At 34.7% G+C, this 21,479-nt stretch overlaps 1 protein-coding gene across 1 annotated transcript in view; it reads right to left on the bottom strand.

Annotated features, from left to right (window-relative positions):
- The window catches only part of LOC142317635 (nuclear pore complex protein Nup214-like), a 32,758-nt gene extending 12,720 nt beyond the window's left edge, over window positions 1–20,038 (bottom strand). The window contains exons 1-2 of the mRNA XM_075354194.1: window positions 19,903–20,038; window positions 18,142–18,280 (exon numbers count right to left, since the gene is read on the bottom strand). The gene's annotated coding sequence lies outside the window, so the exon portion shown is untranslated. The remainder of the gene's footprint in view (window positions 1–18,141; window positions 18,281–19,902) is intronic.
- Between the last annotated feature and the right edge of the window lie 1,441 nt (window positions 20,039–21,479).

The following is a 21,479-nucleotide window of genomic DNA, read 5'->3' as shown; positions in this document are numbered from 1 at the left end:
AATTTAGTAATTGCCAACACCCAATTTAAAAATCATAATAGAAGAATATACACTTGGAAAAAGCCAGGCGATACTGGAAGGTATCAGATAGATTATATCATGGTTAAGCAAAGATTTAGAAATCAACTCGTTGACTGCAAAACTTACCCTGGAGCAGACATTGATAGCGACCATAATTTGGTGATAATGAAATGTAGATTGGGGTTTAAAAACCTGAAGAAAAGTTGTCAGATGAATCGGTGGAATTTAGAGAAGCTTGAGGAAGAGGAGGTAAAGAAGATTTTTGAGGAGGACATCGCAAGAGGTCTGAGTAAAAAAGATATGGTAGAAAATGTAGAAGAAGAATGGGAGAATGTTAAAAAGGAAATTCTTAAATCAGCTGAAGCAAACTTAGGCGGAATAAAGAGAACTGGTAGAAAACCTTGGGTTTCAGACGATATATTGCAGCTGATGGATGAACGTAGAAAATATAAGAATGCTAATGATGAAGAAAGTAAAAGGAACTATCGGCAATTAAGAAATGCTATAAATAGGAAATGCAAACTGGCGAAAGAAGAGTGGATTAAAGAAAAGTGTTCAGAAGTGGAAAGAGAAATGAACATTGGTAAAATTGACGGAGCATACAGGAAAGTTAAGGAAAATTTTGGGGTACATAAATTAAAATCTAATAATGTGTTAAACAAAGATGGTACACCAATATATAATACGAAAGGTAAAGTCGATAGATGGGTGGAATATATTGAAGAGTTATACGGAGGAAATGAATTAGAAAATGGTGTTATAGAGGAAGAAGAGGAAGTTGAGGAGGATGAAATGGGAGAAACAATACTGAGATCTGAATTTAAGAGAGCATTAAAAGATTTAAATGGCAGAAAGGCTCCTGGAATAGACGGAATACCTGTAGAATTACTGCGCAGCTCAGGTGAGGAAGCGATTGATAGATTATACAAACTGGTGTGTAATATTTATGAAAAAGGGGAATTTCCGTCAGACTTCAAAAAAAGTGTTATAGTTATGATACCAAAGAAAGCAGGGGCAGATAAATGTGAAGAATACAGAACAATTAGTTTAACTAGTCATGCATCAAAAATCTTAACTAGAATTTTATACAGAAGAATTGAGAGGAGAGTGGAAGAAGTGTTAGGAGAAGACCAATTTGGTTTCAGGAAAAGTATAGGGACAAGGGAAGCAATTTTAGGCCTCAGATTAATAGTAGAAGGAAGATTAAAGAAAAACAAACCAACATACTTGGCGTTTATAGACTTAGAAAAGGCTTTCGATAACGTAGATTGGAATAAAATGTTCAGCATTTTAAAAAAATTAGGGTTCAAATACAGAGATAGAAGAACAATTGCTAACATGTACAGGAACCAAACAGCAACAATAACAATTGAAGAACATAAGAAAGAAGCCCTAATAAGAAAGGGAGTCCGACAAGGATGTTCCCTATCTCCGTTACTTTTTAATCTTTACATGGAACTAGCAGTTAATGATGTTAAAGAACAATTTAGATTCGGAGTAACAGTACAAGGTGAAAAGATAAAGATGCTACGATTTGCTGATGATATAGTAATTCTAGCCGAGAGTAAAAAGGATTTAGAAGAAACAATGAACGGCATAGATGAAGTCCTACTCAAGAACTATCGCATGAAAATAAACAAGAACAAAACAAAAGTAATGAAATGTAGTAGAAATAACAAAGATGGACCACTGAATGTGAAAATAGGAGGAGAAAAGATTATGGAGGTAGAAGAATTTTGTTATTTGGGAAGTAAAATTACTAAAGATGGACGAAGCAGGAGCGATATAAAATGCCGAATAGCACAAGCTAAACGAGCCTTCAGTAAGAAATATAATTTGTTTACATCAAAAATTAATTTAAATGTCAGGAAAAGATTTTTGAAAGTGTATGTTTGGAGTGTCGCTTTATATGGAAGTGAAACTTGGACAATCGGAGTATCTGAGAAGAAAAGATTAGAAGCTTTTGAAATGTGGTGCTATAGGAGAATGTTAAAAATCAGATGGGTGGATAAAGTGACAAATGAAGAGGTATTGCGGCAAATAGATGAAGAAAGAAGCATTTGGAAGAATATAGTTAAAAGAAGAGACAGACTTATAGGCCACATACTAAGGCATCCTGGAATAGTCGCTTTAATATTGGAAGGACAGGTAGAAGGGAAAAATTGTGTAGGCAGGCCACGTTTGGAGTATGTAAAACAAATTGTTGGGGATGTAGGATGTAGAGGGTATACTGAAATGAAACGACTAGCACTAGATAGGGAATCTTGGAGAGCTGCATCAAACCAGTCAAATGACTGAAGACAAAAAAAAAAAAAAAAAAAAAAAAAAAACAAGAGTGTTAACATGTACTTTTTAATAAGTACTGTTGAAAAATATTTTCTCATCTAGAGCAAAATGTTAAGCAAGTGTGGTATGCAACCTGTTAATGGTTGGAAAAAGACTGCAACCGGCTCAAATCTCAAAGTTGCCTGTCTGTGCTATAGCCTCAAAATTTTAGAGCACCTGGACACACAAGATTATAAAGAAAGAAAAATTTTTATTTCAAAATAATTCTTTATTCTTACAAGCATTTATTCTGAATACTTTGTAAATTCAGCAAAAGTTATTCTTTAGAAAAATTTTAAGTTATAAATATTTCATATTTTATAAATGTAATCCTAGCATCTACAAAAATTTACTATAAGAATATACTTGTAGTTGTCAACTACGAAAAATTCCAACTTTTATTTTTTTAATTTCTTGGTATTTGAACTTGCCAAAAATTTATATTTTTTTAATATATGGGTCAGCTATCGACATAAAGACTAAGTATTAAAAAATTGACAGCATGTGTTAAGAAAAAAAATATATGCAGTTTTAAAAGGAATAAGGGGTTAATACATTTAAACAGTACATACAGATCAAGAGGGAGCTCTGTTGAACAGTACACTTCATGGATTACACATCTAGTTATCAGATATATAAGGCTACACTAATTTTGAAGTAGGTTTCAAGAAGTTATAAAGATTTTAAGGATTTAAGAGTGCGATTAAATGGAGCCAACTACTATAAGTTGCTGGGCTTTATAAGACAGACAACTTTCAGAAACAGTTTAATACTGAAATAAAACGCAAAGGGATGATTAGGGTAAGATACACTGAAATCTCACTATAACAGCATAGAGAATGACAGTTTTTGCCGCTAAAACAAGATTCCCATTGAGAAAATTAAACACAAACTTAAAAAATCTATGCAATATTGATCCTTACACAGATTTAGATTTTTAATGTAAAGTCACTCAAAAAATTTGTATTACGCAAATAAAATCTGAATGTACAGAGAAGAAACACATCCTTAAGAATGAAGACACCAGCTTTTGAATAATCCTAGCACCTTTAAAAATGTAGTTTTAAGCAAAGTATTGCGGTACGCAACACATTATTATGCAAGAACATTATGAAAATACAATATTCACAAAATATGAAAAAAATAAATATTTACTTAACATACACATTATCTATCCAGATATATCTGCAAATTAAAGTAATTTTATTAATTACTGACACTACCAGAAAAACTTTACGGCAAACTTAGAATAGCAAACATTTTTAACTAGTTGTTTTGATTTGTAATTATAGAACTTCAATTTTATTTTCAATATTTATGATTTCCTGCTATAAAACCTATGTGATAGCATCGGAAAGCACGGAAATAGTATTATGAATATTTTATATGCTACAATCAAATTATTTTATTTGATTGCAGCAGTATCTTTGTTTCAGTATCACAAGCTAATCTCACCTTGTCGCCAAAAGATGCTGATGTAGCTATACAGTTGTCTGCCCCTACATAAAGAACCAAACCTGTTTCCTTAAGAAACTGTAGAATAGATTAAGTATTGTTCATTTCTCAACAAGGCCAGTATATAAAATTAATTTTTTACGGTTATATTTTCTCATGCTTTTCTAGGTTCAGTGCATTATCTGTAAATTAAACTTTTTGGGAGTGAGTCTTCGATAAGTATACATTTTTTTTCAATAGTAATATTTTTAACATTTTATAACACTGGTTCATCGATTGCAGAATATTTGTAATACTAGCCGAGAAGGCGATTTTAATTTTTTTTTTTTAGTCCAGTAATATTAACATGTTTCTGTCTGTAGGAACATTTTATATCAACTTTGTCTAACGTGCTCAAATTCTGGAGAAGAAATTTTTTGGAGTTAATCTCATTAAAAGGTTCAATAATTTTTTCCTGTATTTCTGTACCATGCCTACAGACAAACTAGGTCAATTAAATTTTTTCCAGACACTGACTTGTTTAACATTCCTTCCTAACTTGCAAATTACAATAATTTGTTTGACCAAAAACAAACTTTCTCGTTCAGAAGACAATTTTAAAAAATGTTAATTTAATAACTAATGAAAATAAAAGCTACAAACAGCAACTCTGAGAAAATTAAAAAATAGAGAAGGCTAACATGGAGATACAAAGAGTCTCTTAGTATGTAAGAGTTACATAGAACGTAATTTAAACACGACTCAAAAATTACATTTTATATTTTTTTATTCAGATGTATGTTAGATGATGAAGTGAATAAGAGAATTAGTATGCTTAAAATTTCTTGTGAATGACAGATCAGAATCCATCAACCAATAATATTAACTGCAGAATACCACACTCCTAACACAGAATACAGGGAAGGCTATCTTTATGGAGTAATAAATCTAAAATTTGTTTTACATTAGTGAGGTCATTTCAAGCAGGAATTGAAACATAACAGAATACAACATTTAAATTAATTTGTATATTTTTACAAGCTATTTTATTGAAGACATACATCAACAAATGGGATACTTACCCGAATAACACTCTCAGAGTTAGTAAACAAATCCTGATAATATGACAGCGGCTTCTTTTATTTTGTAACAAAATGTATGATACTTTTATTAATGTATCATTATATCTAACCTTCCTAAGAACAAAAGTAACTAGAAAAATAACCACCTATTTTTTTTTTTTGTGGGCCAAAAACGCCTGTGCATTATCATCGCCCGGAATTTTCTTTAATAAAAAGTAAAAATAATAAAACTAAATAAGGTTTAAAACTAATATAAATTATATAATTAAAATTTAAAACTAAGTTAAATAGGTGAAATAAAACTCATAACTAATATCGCAGACGGAGTCTTTAAAATATAAAAACTAAAATAATAGAAAATGGAAACTATATAAAACTTAATTAATTCCGTCAGGGAGTGCAAAAGGCTCCCTACTCAGATAATAAAATTAAAGACATAGAACCAAAAAAATCAAAATTGAAAGCAAGGGAAAAAATTGACAAAAACTCTTCTAGCATAAAAAATATTTATGGCAATATTAAACTTTTGCAGTTACCTGTACTACGCAAAAACAGAAACATTCGGTTCAAAGTTTCATTATCATTGCACAAGATACCACGAATGTTTCTGGGTAGATCAAATTAACAACGCAACGCCGCAAAACATATGCAGTCTATGAGAATGTGGTGCACAGTCATGTGGCAGTTGCATCGTGTGCATATGGGTGCTTGTCCTCCTGACATTAGGTACTTGTGTGTGATACTCGTATGTCCTATCCGCAATCGGCAAAGGATTACTTCTTCATGTAGAGTTTTTCTGCAAAAGGAATCCCGCGGTAACAAAATCTTTAATCTATCGAGTTTATTATCGACGGTAATCGTCCAGTCACTTTGTCACCTTGCTCTCAGTGATTGTTTTACACGATTAATAAAATCAGAGGTAGTAACTCGGGTGGTGAAAGGAAGTTGAATACACGCTTCTTTGGCAACATAATCTGCTTGTTCATTACCTGGAATCCCTACGTGGGTAGGGATCCAGCAAAAACTTACTTCTGTGTTGCAATTATTCAACTCGGTGATTGCATTGTAAATTTCAATGACGACAGGATGTTTGCAATAAAAGTTTTCTAACGCCTGGAGAAGACTACATGAGTCACTGCAAATAAGAATAATTCTACATTTAAGGTTAATGATATTTAGAGCCTTATTTATAGCGAATACTTCAGCAGTGAACACACACTCGTAATATCGGGTAGGCCAAACATATAAGTTCTTTCATTGACAACAAAAGCACAACCAACGGTATCATCTTGTTTCGATCACTGCCTCTGGGTTCATCTTGGTGAGGACACACTGGAACATTTGCCAGAAAATAATAGGTAGTGTTGATTGTTTATTGTACGTCGTAAGATCAAAAGTAAAACTTACAAGGTTTATTCTCCACGGAGGATATGAGCACAGGTATGATGGAAAGAACGACGAGTGTCAACACTTATATGCTGCAGCAGACGTCGGGTACGGACACCTACAGGTGCAGTACAGCGTGGACGGTCCTCACACTTTCTTAAATTAATAATTCTAAGAACTGATCAAAAGCCGGATGATTTGGCTGTCCTCTGAGACGGGCAAAATAAGATAACAAAAGCTGGTCTCGTCTATCCCAAAGTGATGGCTCACTACAGTCTACAAGTAAGCTTGTGTCAGGGCTTGATCTAAACGCACCTGTGGCAAGCCGAAGAAAAGCATGATGTACACCTTCCAGCATTTTAAGCACAGTTTGACGAGCTGAAGAGTAGGCGACACAACCATAATCTAAACGGGAACGAACAAGGGAATAGTAAAAACGTAACGTACATACATGACCGATCGGCTCCCCAATTGGTGTTACTAAGGACCCGCATCATATCTAAAAGTTTGGAACATTTTGTCCTTAATTCCTTTATATGTTTGACCCAAATAAAACAGCTATCAAAAATCAAACCTAGAAACTTGACGTAAGGAGAGATAGCAACAAGCTCTCTGTTCAGAAAAACTTGCGAAATAGAAGGGTTTCGTAGCCAAGAAAAGACTACACATTTGGTTTTGTCGGATGAAAATGTGAAACCAGTAGTCCTGGACCAAGCCTCAAGGCGAAATATAGTGTTCTGTAGTAGTCGCTCTGCTGTGGCGTTGAACGGCTCGCAATGTAAATAACAAAACCGTCAACAAATAGAGAACATGAGACAGGAGCCTGTACACAATTGGTAATACTGTTTATGTCCACAGAAAATAAGGTGGCACTTAATAAATACACTACCTTGAGGTACTCCATTCTCCAAGACGACACTATCTGAAAGTGAATCGTCTACACGAACACGAAACGATCGGTGATTTAAGAATTCCCGGATAAAAGCAAGCATATTGCCTTTGATTCCCCATCCCTTGAGGGTGTTAAGAATATCACGTCGCCAGGCTGTGTCGTACGCCTTTTTTATATCGAAGAAGATAGCGACGAGGTGCTGGCGGTTTAGGAAGGCGTTTTGTATGGCTGTTTCCATTGACACTAAATGGTCAATGGATGATCGTCCTTGTCGGAAACTACTCTGTTCCGAAGATAGAAAGCCATGTTTCTCCAAGTACCATGTAAGCCTGCGGTTTACCATTCTCTCCATTATTTTACATAACACGCTTGTTAAAGAAATAGGGTGGTAGCTTGAGGGATCGGTTATGTCTTTACCGGGCTTTAGTACTGGTATAATAAATGCTTCTGACCAGCCGGGCGGAAAGACTTGTTCGGAGAATAAACCATTGTAAATATTCAAAAGATATTGGTAGTGCTGAGTTAGGAAGGTGTGAAAGCATACCAAGGCGAACGTTGTCTGGTCCAGGGGAAGTGTCACGTGAGTTCTTAAGTGCGTGTAACAATTCGTTAAATACGAATGGAGAGTTCAATTCACGAACCGAATCACCAATGTTTAACGACAATATTTCTATCTGTACTTTGTACCTCTGAAAATCGTTATTATATCATGAAGTGAGAGACACCGAGGGGAAAGATTTTGCTATAGTCGAAGTTGATGAAAGGAGTTCTCCTTCATCAATGAGACCGAGAATAGATTGTCTCGGTGATCCGAAAATTGCATGGATTTTTTTCCACACAGTAGACGTGGGAGTAGTACGTGAGATGGTGTTCACATATTTTATCCATGAATTCCCCTTAGCGTTCAAGAAGACCCGACGGCACACCGCTCTAGCCCTGCGGTACAAATTTAGATGTTCTGGCCTATTATTAAATTTGCGTAGTGCTCGCCGTCGATTCTTAATAGCACATTTGCAATCATCATTCCACCATGGAACGGAAGGACGTTTAGGATTACCCGATGTTTGTGGGATATATCTGCTGGCAGTTTCAAGTATCATAGACGTAAAAGAGGAATACTGCTCAAGGATGTTCGCGCCGTCGTCATACTGTGATTGGAAGGCTTTATGATATCCATTCCAATCCGCCCTTTCAACAATCTACCTCCGTGGCCTTCTCTTAACCTCGTGGTCCATACCGAAACCAATAATAATTGGTTTGTGGTCACTGCGGTGAAAGTCATCACAAACAGATCAATCAAGATAATGGAGTAAATTCGGTGAGCATACAGAGAGATCGATGTTAGACATAGTACCAGATGATAAAGACATGAATGTGTGAGATCCATTATTCAGCAAGCAAAGGTCTAAGTCTTGTCTCACACTGTGTATATTTCCTCGAGTGGAGCAGAAGGTTGAGCCCCAGGAAACATGGTGGGCATTGAAGTCTCCTACTATTAACGACGGAGATGGTATTTGTGTGAGGAGATTTGAGATATCCAGAGCACTGAACTCAGTGTTCGGTGAGAGATACAGATTGCAGATATGCCACTTGAAGGGGATAGAGATCTTTACTGCAACAGCAGGAACGAGAGTGGTCAGTTGAATCCTTGTAGTCGACACCTTATCCTTCATGAAAATAGCTACTTCACCACTCTCTCTACTGTACTATACAGTCGTATCTCTCACAGAAGTATCCTGAGTGCTATTGGGTCATGTTGTAGAAGATGAGTTTCCTGGAAACACATGATTATCGGATCATGTACGTGTGCCAGTACTCCAATATCTTCAATGCGGGACCGAAGACCTCTAACATTCCACTGAATAATCTTCATAAGGGTAAAAAAATATAAACAAATAATATAAATATACTTAGGAAACCATATAAAATATAGTTGTATGCGATTCGGTTTTTTTTCGTATTCTTTATTTTAGATAACTCCGACGCCCTTTGGTCGGGAGGTTCTTCAACCATATCCTCCAGTATATGGGGTGATGGAGGAGACATTAGAATGGAATGCCGCTACTGACATCCCAGAGGGGGTGATTATGTGGGTTTCATTTACAAGGAGCTTATTAGTTGGCTTACTGCCAGCTGTGATAGTCCCTGCCCGTACCGGTAGGAGTTTGGGAGCAGGAACTTTCGTATCACACTTTGGATTCATTTACTAAGACTTTTTATTCATCTTTGTCAGTTCTGAAAGAGTGGCTGTAAGCGAAGCGACTTGATCAGAAAGCATCTGAACGAGTTTCTTAAGTTCATTGCAGGATCCGCACTGCCGATTATGAACATTTGTAGTAATTTGTTTTGACGCAGCGGTGGCGAAAGATACATTCGGTTTGACGAGATTCCGTGAGTCGATTATCTTTCTATATTCCCTGCGTGCAGCCGGGAAAGATAGCTTCTGCTCAGTACAGATTTTGAGAATTGCCTTTTCTTCTTTAAAGGTCGGGCAATCTCGGGAGCCAGCTGTATGTGAACCACTGCAGTTCGCACACTTTTCACTTTCCTCGCGGTTAGTGTCACCGTGACCTTCGTTAGCACATCGAGCACAGATGTTGTAGTGTGACCGTACCCTTGGCATCTGAAACGTCGCTGTGGGTTGAGTATGAATGGTCGTATCCGAACCGAGAGGTAACCCGCTTTAATCTTCTCCGGTGAAAAAGGAAGACTGAATGTCAGTATAAGAGACGGTGTCAGTTCTGTTCCGTTCTGCCGTTTCATTATACGTTTCACTTCTATAATACCTTGAGCACAAAGTTCATCAGCAATTTCACTTACATTCATTTCCAGAAAGTCACGACAAAAAATTACCCCTCGGCTGGTATTTAGGGTCTTGGCATGCTGTACTTATGTTTATGCCGCCCATATTGGCGAGACGTAATAGTGAGCGAGTCTGCTCATCGTTAAATGTTTCCACCATGTAATTTCCTAATACAACCGGGGTGACACATTTGTCAATAAGGAAAGGTTTTGAAGGGAGCCACCTTCCTGATTATTTCGAAAAACAAGAAAGCGAACATTCTTACACCTGACATCATCTTCGTTTGCTGTAGCAAGATTATCCTCGTCAGACGAAGCTGACCAAGGCCTTTTCACTAGACTGAAATTGGTGTTTTTTCAGATGGACCACCAACCATCATAGAATTTACTGAAGGAACTGTAATTTTGGTTCCACGAGAACCGGCGATATAATAGACCACTCCAGCAGAGCGCACGCGTACTGGAGCTAGAACTAAATACAACTGGGTTTGTTCTGGTGCCCAGAGGACATCGTTCGAGACTCGCTACGTAGAGCCATTCAGCTATCGGCACGATAGTTCCCACCTTGGGTTACACCACCGAGTGTAAATGTAAGAGAAAATTGTGTTGGATGTTGTCGGGTAGTCGAGTAAATGTATATGTTGTAATTCATGTAGTGTACCTGGTGTAGTATACGTGTGTAGTGAAAAGTATTCTGCAGCTAAGTGTGTAGTGGGAAGAAAAGCTGCAGAGGCTAGGCCCGTGATGACGCCAACCCCCAAGTCTTAAAAGAATAAGGACTCCCCCCGTTTTAAAGACTCCCCGTCGGGGAGTCTAACCACCTAAATGGCCAGGAAAATATCACCGCTACAGTTTGTGGAATTTTATCTATTGCAAAAGAAAAAATACAATAGATTGCTTAATACAGAAATGTAAAGGGACTGATTGCTGCTAAAGAGGGCCACTAAAGCAGAATAGTGAAACAGTGAAGAAACGGTTGCGTGATGGCGGCTCGGAGGTTCGTCGCTTATGCTGATGACACACTGCTACTGTTTGAAGGGAATTTGTGTAACGAGGTAAAGTCCGAGCTGCTCATGCTTGTGAGACGCTCCGATTGTGGAGTCTCCAACATAAGATGATTTTCAGCCCAGAGAAAACGACAATGATGTTGCTTAAGGGCCAACTGGCTGCTTCCCGACAAATCCGGGTTCTAACGGCTAGTCTCCCCGTTCGGTACATTACGGCTCAAAAATACCTGGGTGTTATCCTTGATGAAAATTTTCAGTTCAAGGAACATCTACAGTATGCGGCGAAAAAGGTCACTGATGCTTTTTATGGAATCCGTAGAGCCGTTCATCCCGATCGGGGATTGAATTACCGTACCGAGCATATCCTTTACAAAGGTGTCAGTGAAGCTATTATGTTTTACGGTGCACCTGTCTGGGCTCACCGCATGGATTTTAGGTGTTGCGCAAACATTTTGTTGCGGGCCCACAGACTCCTCTTGCTGGCTGCTATATGCGGTGCGCACGCGTGTGCATGGGCGTGTTTAAAAAATTAAATTTTTACTTTTTTATATGAACCGGGTCAATCATAGGTCATATTTTTTTTAGATATAATCAGCGACTATGGTATTACAGTTGAGGATCGTGAAATACTCGGTCACAAAATAATGTTTCTTGAATTACTATGAGCGGCTGTAAGACCTAATAAATATAAAAAAGAATATATTACAAGAGTTACAAACTACAACTTATTAAATCAAAAACTTCGAGGCAAATTTACTCAAGTGGAAATCATAAACATCAAATCTTTTGATTAATCTAATTAAAAATGAAATTAACAACATAATCGCTATAAAAATTCTATCCACGAAGGTCGGTACAATAAGGAAATACACCTATTAGTTGAAGAAAGTGATAGACGTAAGTATTGTACAAGAAAAATCCATTTCAAGCAGCGTTTTACACTAAATTCAAAGATCTACAAAAAAAAGTTAAAAACTAAATAAGAATGAGCAAATAGCACCGTACTAAGGTACAATTTGATAATAGTTATGGCTCGATCCACAAGCGATTGAGAATTATAAACAAAACTGTTTAAAGGAAAAAAGCAAACGATTAAAACGATCTATATAGATAGAAACAAGGAATTACCCTGATAACAGGGATATTACAAAATGCTTTAACAGCCATTTTATTAATATTTAGAAAAAAAAAAACTAAAATTTGTTCAAACTCCTGCTCAACATCTTTGTATCTGCTGAAAACAACGGCCAGTGAAATTAATAAAATTATAAATAAATTAAAACGCAAAAGTTCTAATGAAGATGGCATTAACTGAGGAAAATTTGAAGACGTACTTGCACATATTACTTCAAACATAATAAATAAACATTTCAGAGAGAGCACATTTCCAAATTGTTTAAAGAATGCCAAAGGTCTTTGTCATTTACAAAGGGCACAATGGTCAGGATCAGACTCTATAATTTTTTTCCAAAATAACAACTTAACAAAAGTCGGATTGAGCCTCCACAAGGTACACCTGGATATATCCAGTACAAATAGGAGATCAAAGTCGAGAGTTCTAAGGTTCAAGCCCTTGTAAAGACAGTTGCTTTTATATCAATTTAAATGCTAGACTGTGGATACCAGTGTTCTTTAACCACACATCTCAGGAGCGGTTGACCTGAGACTGTACAAGACTATACTTAATTTACATTCATACATATCATCCTCATTGATCCTCTGAAGTAATACCTTAACGGTGGTTCTGGAGGCTGAACAGAAAAAAAGTAATACAAATAGGAGAAATTTGTCCAGTGGATGAACTGGATCTAAACATACCTCATTATCACCTAACTAGATCGCATCTACAGTTGTAACTCAAGACCTAGTCCCACTACAGGTGACTCCTTGGCAGTCAACTGTGAAAGGTCTTTTAAGGAATACTCCACAAACTGAACCAAGCAACACATGAGTTCAGAGAAGGTAGCATTCAGATACAGTGGGCTGCCACTTAGAAGATAACATACGATCAGAAGCATTGGAATGCCCCGATACTAGGTGAACAAGAAAAACACAAGTCCAAAACATCAAACAAAAGCAAATCACCTACATTTGCACACACAATGTAAACTCACTCACGCAGACTATTAAACAAAAAATAAAAACTGGCCTAATGGGACCAACACAAAATTTTCATCATGGGTCTGCAATAAATAAGAAACACCACCAAAAACCAGGACACCACGGAATCTGAAGGATGTAGAGCCTACAAAGGTATACCTCAGAAGAGAGTGTTGAAAAATGTCCCACAGTTTGGAACAGGCTTTTTAGTCAACCTCAAAATAATAAACTTTACACAAGAATTCAAGTCACAATCCCTCAAGAATCTCAACACTCACCCTAAAAGCATGTATTAAATTTACACTATAATAAACGCCCATGTACCCACTAATAATAAAAAACCTCTCCAAAAGACCGTTCTGGTATCTACTCAACATGACTATAAATAACATCCCAAAAACCTTGTTAAACAATCTGAGACTTCAATGCTCAACTAGGCAGAGAAAGAAGGTACCGCGAGTTCATTGGAAAATGGCCTGCCCAAAAGAAAACAAACAACTGACAGAGACTACAACCTAATTTTAAAATTCACATATTTCAAATGGATATCTCGAAAACTCAAAACCTGGAAACACCCCTACACTACAGACTACACTAAAGGAGAATGGCAACTAGACCTCTAGACAAACACCACCAAGGAGATCTAAAACATAAAAATCCTCCGAGGAGTAGACACAGGCTCAGATCAATATGTAGTCAAAATTAAATTTATTTATAAGTAAACCAAGCCCCTAACACTAAAAGAAAAATGGACCGCACCCAACGAATCAATAAAAAGTACCAAAAAATAACATTCGCAGATAAACTTAACGTCTAGTCAACAACCTTAAACAAATCGCAGAAGAATTGGCCCAATAAAATCCCATAAAAAACATCAATAGTAGAACAGCAAATCTGAAGTAAAACAACAGCAAAACCTAGTAAAACAAAGAAAAGAAACCACCCGAACCCTAAGGATAATAAAAAGACAACAGGATAAAAATACACTGAAGTCAATAGAAAAAGAATTCAATAGAATATAGTCAAGAGACTACTACAAAACCTTAAAAAATCAGCTCCAAAAAAATGCAAACCCCCCCAACCATACTAATAAAGAATGAAAATGGTAAACTGGCCTGTAACAATAGAGACAACGCAAATATCCAAGCTAAATATTTTTAACTCCAAAACTTCAACATAAACAACCCAATAACAACAATACCAGAAAACATCAACCCACCCACAATAAAAGAAGTCTACCAAGCACTGGGTGTGATGAAGAATTACAAAACATCGGGTAAACAGACTTTTGTAGCGATCTCTGGAAACATACAAAAAGATCAGTAAAAATTTCCCTTCATCAACAGCTTGTCAACATCTGGATCAAAGAAAAACTACCAAAGCACTGAACAACAGGGAGATTTCAGATCCTGGAGGAGCTGTCCGGACCAGATCAAGGGTCACAAGATAATAATGGATTACAACAGGAAAGGAAACACACAACATGGTGATAACATTTGTAGATTTCAAGAAAGCTTACGAATGCATCTATAGAGAAACTTGAGACTAAAAATTCCAAGACACCTCAGACTACATACCAAATTAGTAAACACGATAAAACTGACTCTCACAAATACTAAGTAAAAAGTGAAATTCAGAGACCAGCTCTCGAAACCATTTGAGATCACAACAGGACTGCACCAAGGCTGTCACTTATTAATCAACTGTGCTCTGCAATGATAATGAGGGAATGGCTCAAAAAGTGCCCCCCAAAAATAAAAATAAGCCGAAAAATCAATACAAACTGTCTTGGTTTCGTAACAACCTGGCACTGCTAGCAAATGACATCAACAAAGCTAAATCACAGATACTAGAACTTCAAAACATTTTTGTGTTAAATAAAACTAGCCTCAAAATATCACTCAAAAATACAGAAATTATGCCCCAAAAACCAACACAATTAAAAGAAGTAAACATAAACGGTAATAATATTAAAATAGTAACCTAATTTAAATATCTCAGAGAAATAATAACAAATATAAACAAAAAATCTGATGTGAACACCACATGACTTTCTTGTACACCTATTAAATTACATATACACTTTTTACAATGAAAAGTATAAAAAATTTTATTTTATTAATAACTTGTGATACTTTTTCATATTTTCTTTTTAATTATTATTGAATTACTATTTATCGTAAAACTTTTTTTTCGATCAGAGGTTAATAATTATTAATAAATCAATATAATTAAATTAAAAAAAAAGAAAGGTTACAAAAAAGGAGATGAAGTCTGATTCGAGCTGATGTGCCTTCCCCTTAAAGATCAAAAAATTTCATTAATTAAAATTTCATTTGGCTAACTCTGGAACCAATGAAAATAAGTACCACTTATGACATATCGTTGAAAAGCTCTCGATTAGAGCTTATTACTGTAATTAAGAATTGTTTGGACACTTTTGGTTCAGCAATTGCAATCAAAAGGGGGGTTGCACAACTAGATGTTACAACAGTCCTAAATAAAAAATTTCAACATCCTATGGCTAATCGTTTTTGAGTTATACAAGATACATACATACACACATAGATACATGCAGAAACTAGTCAAAATGGATTCAGGGACACTCAAAATTGATATTTCTGTTTAAATCTGAAAACTGATATTTTTTATGATCGCAATACTTCCTTTACCTCGTATAAGGAAGAAAAAACCTTGATCCAAACAAGAAGAAACAAACTAGTTTAAGCACAAAAATAACCTAGTACCCTTACAATAAAAAATGCCTATCAATAAATGCAAAAAATAAGACTCTTCTACAGTTATAAAACCAGAAGCTACTTATGCAGCAGAAACACTCTTCTACCTGAATGAACAATCAAAGACTGACAGAGTCCTGAAAATCTAAATTGGAAGAACCTTCATGAACAAAAAGTACCAGAATGACTGGCAGTGGTGGATCGTGCCCAACAAAGTTTTGTACAAAGAGTTAGAACCAATCACTGATACTATGTGAAAGAGGAGATTAGAATTTTTTGGACATATCATGAAGATGCAAGATTTGAGACTTCTGAAGCAGCTGGTACAGTACAATCTCGACTTGAAAAACACCAAATCAGGATGCAGATGGATCAGAGAAATAACAGAAAAATAGAAGGAAAAGACCTTACAGCAATAGACACAAGACACCTCAGACAAAATAAAATTAGACAAGAAAATCAATGACAAAAACATTTGCTTCACTCACAAGAAAAAACACAAACATTTTCAACACTAAAAAAGGTACAAAGATCGGAACATATGAAAACGTACTGGGAAGAATGCAAGGCCCAAACAGTCCCAACAAAGAGGCTTTGATAATGGACTGACTAAAGTGATCCTAGTAGCCATAAAAGATAAGAATAATAATAATAAACATTTCAGGGAAAGCACATTTCCAAATTGTTTAAGGAATGCCGTATTTGTCATTTACAAATCTGCATCAAGACTTCAAACCGGTAACTACAGACCACTATCCATTCTATCAGTAATAACAAAGCTATTTGAAATGATTATGATTACTTAAGATAGTTAAGATTACTTAATTATATGAGGGATACTTGGTTATTTAACACAAGACAAAATGGTGTTTTGTCTTGACAGGAGAAATACAGAAACTATTGATGCCTCCCTTAAGGAATTTATCTACAGAGAAAGGTTGACAATGGAAACTCAGTTATTGCCTGCTTTCTGGATCTACAGAAAGTTTTTGATGTTGTTGTACTCAAGGAGTACCGATTGAAAGACTGAGTGGTATTGGTATAATTGATGTACCATTATATATTTTTAAAGATTACCTGAATCTCAGAACTCAATTTGTAGCAGTAAATAATAGTGCTCCTTTAGTGATAATCAGTGGAACTCCACAGGGTATTGTCTTTTGGGCCCTATTTTATTTTTAATATATATTAATCGACAACAATAAGATTATATAAAAATCTGATGCTTCACTGATGATAATTCTCCCTTTTTATTTTGGATCTATTGATATTATCTACACGGATGCTCAATAACATCCAGGTATTGTAGCTGATTGGACCAAAGCTAGCAACATTAAGCTCAATGAAGGTAAATGCAACTATATGATTTTTAATAAAAAGTTAAAAATTAAAGTCAAAGTTAAAAGTAAAATTAAAAGTTTAAAACCTCTGGGACCGCTGTTAGGTATTGCCTCAGAGGATGAGATGAATGGCAATTTTTGTAGTGTGTAAAAATGCCATGCCTCTCAAGATTCAAACCCAGGACCTCCAGATGAAAGGCTGAGACGATACCAGTTGTGCCACAGAGGCCGGCACAGCTCATAGCTTGCATATTAACATAACTACTATTAAAGAAGTCAATAATACTATATACACAGGACTAACACTGGATAGAGGCTTGCAATTTGATAAACATGTAAAAGCCACATGCAGCAAAATTAACAAATCTATTCATCCCTTGTTATAATGTTTCACACCTAATGAATAGAGAAACCAAATTCAAGATTTATTACGCTTACATTTACTCTACATTGAATTATCTTGTGGCCTTTTGGGAACAAACTACTAAGAACATTAATGATATGCAAGTAACAGAAAATAAACCGCTAAAGGTGTTATTTTGTAAACACAAAGGGACTCACTACTTTGAGAACTTAAGTGGAACTTCATTGAGAGCCTAAGTTAAGTTACTATCAATATGATATTGTTAAATTGGACAGTGTAAACTTAATTAACAAAATTATGAATAATCTTTTTTATTGCTTTGAGACAAAACTGTGACAATTCCTAATCAAGGACGTATCACAACTTTTATATTTTGCCTAGAGCAAAGAACATCATCAGGAAAGAATTACTTTAATGACTGCACAATGGTACAATGAACTCCCTGAAAGCTTTAATGTTAATTTAAAAAATTTGTGATTCCTTTTCTAAAATGTACAGTTTATTAGTTTCTATTGTTTTGTGGACATATTTTTTTTTCTTTTATAATTTGTTTTTTGGGTTCAATAAATAAATAAATAAGATAAAAAATACATATAGCAAATTTAAATGAAATAATTAAAAAAATAAACATACATTTCCATAAGTCTTACCTTTAAAACCAGTGGGGCATCCAACAAATAACAGACCATATTTGCTTGCAGAATCGACTAAATTTAAATAATCACTAACTGAGATGGTAGATTCATCTGGAATGATTCGCAGCCGACTAAATAATTTGAACTGAAAACCCTAAATAAATAAATACAAAATAATGCTTAAAAAAAGGCAAATAACCTACTTAAACTAAACAGCTATCGTGAAGTATTCTTTGTAAATTATAATCAGTTTCAATACCATAAAAGATACTGTAATATACCATATAGTGTAATTACATGTAAACTCAATATTCAAATACTGATGACATAAAAGATACTTTTTTAGAGTATCAGGAATAGCTCTATTAAAGAACTTATTTTCAGTTCTTTAACGATTTGTATGAATGAACCACTAATGGTCTAACTAATAAATATTTTAATGAAATTCCTGCACAATATATATATATCAGTTTTGAGTAAACTGTCATTCACTTAACCACTCTCACCCGCTAACCAAATCAAATAGAAGGATAAGTAATAAAGAAGGCAGTGATAAATTTCTTCAACAAAATCTTTGAAATCCTATGTAAAGTAAAACCCCATCCACAGTAACTTTAAATAAAATTGTCTGAATATTAGTCAAATTCTATAGCTGTATTCTGAAAATTGGTCACATATGTTACATACAATATTAAATACTAATAGTTATCCAATCTTCTATTTGTAATCTGTGCACGATAAGGAAAGTCCAGTAGTGAAAACGGCATATCTTAGTAGATGCAACAAAAAAAAATTCCATTTAAAACAAGGTAAAACTAAACTAAAGTAACTAATTTATTTATTTTAATTTAGCAAATATAAACTAAAACACAATTACAACTTATGAATGATAAATTTTATACCGTATGTAAAGCGCCAAACCTGATCAACCCAAACCCAAAATTTTCATGATAAAAGGCAATACGTTATCACTCTGTCACAAATGTTGTAAGCAAACAATGGAATGGCAAATTGTCAAATATGAAACCGAGACCATTAATACATATACAAGAGTTAAATTGTTTACTTGCAATAGAAACAATTCCGCAGATCCAAAACTGGTTAGTTTATAGTTTAGGTCGGCGATTCCCAAACTCTGCACTACGGTTCCCCAGGGAGACGCGGCCTCTTCAAAGGGGTACCACAAAATACTGTAAAAGCTGCATAATTAATTGAACCAAGACATTTATAATTATTATTTTAATGTTAATAAAGTAAAAAAAGTGTTTAACAGATCCTGAACTACTAAACAAGTGCTTGCACAGACTTTAGTTGATTAGAAATCAACTCGTCGACTGCAAAGCTTACCCTGGAGCAGACATTGATAGTGACCATAATTTAGTGACAATGAAATGTAGACTGGGGGTTTAAAAACCTGAAGAAAAATTAATTTGGTTTAGAACTTCATAATGAGAACCTTAACATTAAGTTTAAAGGATTATATTTTTTAATTTATGAACTATGCAATTATGTAAAATAACCAATATGAAGTTAATATGTATACAACTTGCACCTATATGTATACATTACACAATACTAATAAGGTTAACTAAAAATCCAGTATAAAAACTAAATTCTAACCAGCCAAACTTAAAAATTTCAATAATTATGTGGTTTAAATTTAATAAGGTGGAATATAGGATTTATTTAATATTTTAGTTTAAAAGAACAGTATAAAAAATAACAAAGTAAGTAAATAAATAATATAATGAACACAAAATACCCATAAACACTTGCCTGAACATCGAGATGGTTAGGAGCTGTCAGAGTACTTGTCATTATTATTATTATTTTATTTAACTTCACTAATACAATATACAATGAACAAACGCTGTAAGCACAATACAACCGTTCTAGCAACAACGAATTAAATATAATTCAGTGCTGCCACCATTAAAATATTGCTACCTAAGGTGTTTGTACTTACGTTTACTTGGAAAAACTGAGATTTTTTAAAACAATTTTTTATTGAAAAGAGTTAAAAATTATTTCTTAAAATAATTCAATGCATTTTGTTTATTCATTTAATTACGATAGTAATAACAATTATGTGTTTATAATATACGTATGTGTAACGTGTATAATGTTCAATTGCAAATAATCCAAAATTAATTGAGAATATATTTTTTTAATGTACATATTTAGTTTTTTTATATCTTTACATTCTAAGTGTATAATACTTTTTCAACCGTATCTACCCCAGTAATAATCATAATAATGAATTACAAGTTCAGCAGGCGTACACCTTTAGAATAAGTTTTTCTTAATTTTTATGTTTCTCGTGAAGAAAATTTCGCTTACATAATTTTTAAAACGTTTCTCTCATCTCATATTGCGTTTTTACTCAACGCATCGATAGTATTTTTATACTAATTACAACAAATTGAAAATTACTTTTAATATAATTTTTATTCGACTACGTACAAAGGAGTAGTGATAATGTATTTATGTTTGTTGCCTTTTGTAGCTTCACGGATCCAACCAATTAAAACCAAGTTTTTTTTTGGTAGTAACAGGTCTTTGGTCTACAAGTAACATGGACTATCTTAAACTGTTATCTATAATGTAGCGCTAACCCATCGGGTTGGTCTAATGGTTAACTCGTCAGCGCAAATCAGCTGATTTCGAAGTCGAGAGTTCTAAGGTTCAAATCCTAGTAAAGTAGGGTTGGTAGAAAAAACCCACCGGGTTGGTCTATTGGTTAACGCGTCTTCCCAAATCAGCTGATTAGGAAGTCGAGAGTTACAGCGTTCAAGTCCTAGTAAAGCCAGTTATTTTTACACGGATTTGAATACTAGATCGTGGATACCGGTTTTCTTTGGTGGTTGGATTTCAATTAACCACACATCTCAGGAATGGTCGAACTGAGAATGTACAAGACTACACTTCATTTACACACTCATACATATCATCCTCTTAAGATTTATCTAAACAGTAGTTACCGGAGGCTAAACAGGAAAAAGAAATAAAGGGTTGGTAGAAAAGAACCATTGTAATGATTCAAATCACATAAATCAGTTAGTTGACGAGATTTAGAATCGTTGATTCGAGTCGTACGAATCTCTCAGTGTACTCGGTGCCAATAATTATTAAGAACAAACAGAACATATAACAAAGTATTTTTATGAAATACTGCAACGCAATACCAAAAGACCTTGACAGCCACTTTTGTGTAAAGTATTGGTACATATAAATAAAATGCATTTAAATTTTAATAATTAGTATAAAACTTACTATATTTATTATCAATGGATTTCTCAGACAACTGATTTTGAGTTGACTATCGCATTATTAAGTAGATTCTGAGTACACTA

The sequence above is a fragment of the Lycorma delicatula genome, chromosome 1, assembly GCF_047948215.1.
Source record: "Lycorma delicatula isolate Av1 chromosome 1, ASM4794821v1, whole genome shotgun sequence".
Taxonomy (NCBI): Eukaryota; Metazoa; Arthropoda; class Insecta; order Hemiptera; family Fulgoridae; genus Lycorma; species Lycorma delicatula.
The sequence above is the reverse complement of the archived record's forward strand: the minus strand, read 5'-3'. Positions and strand labels throughout refer to the sequence as shown.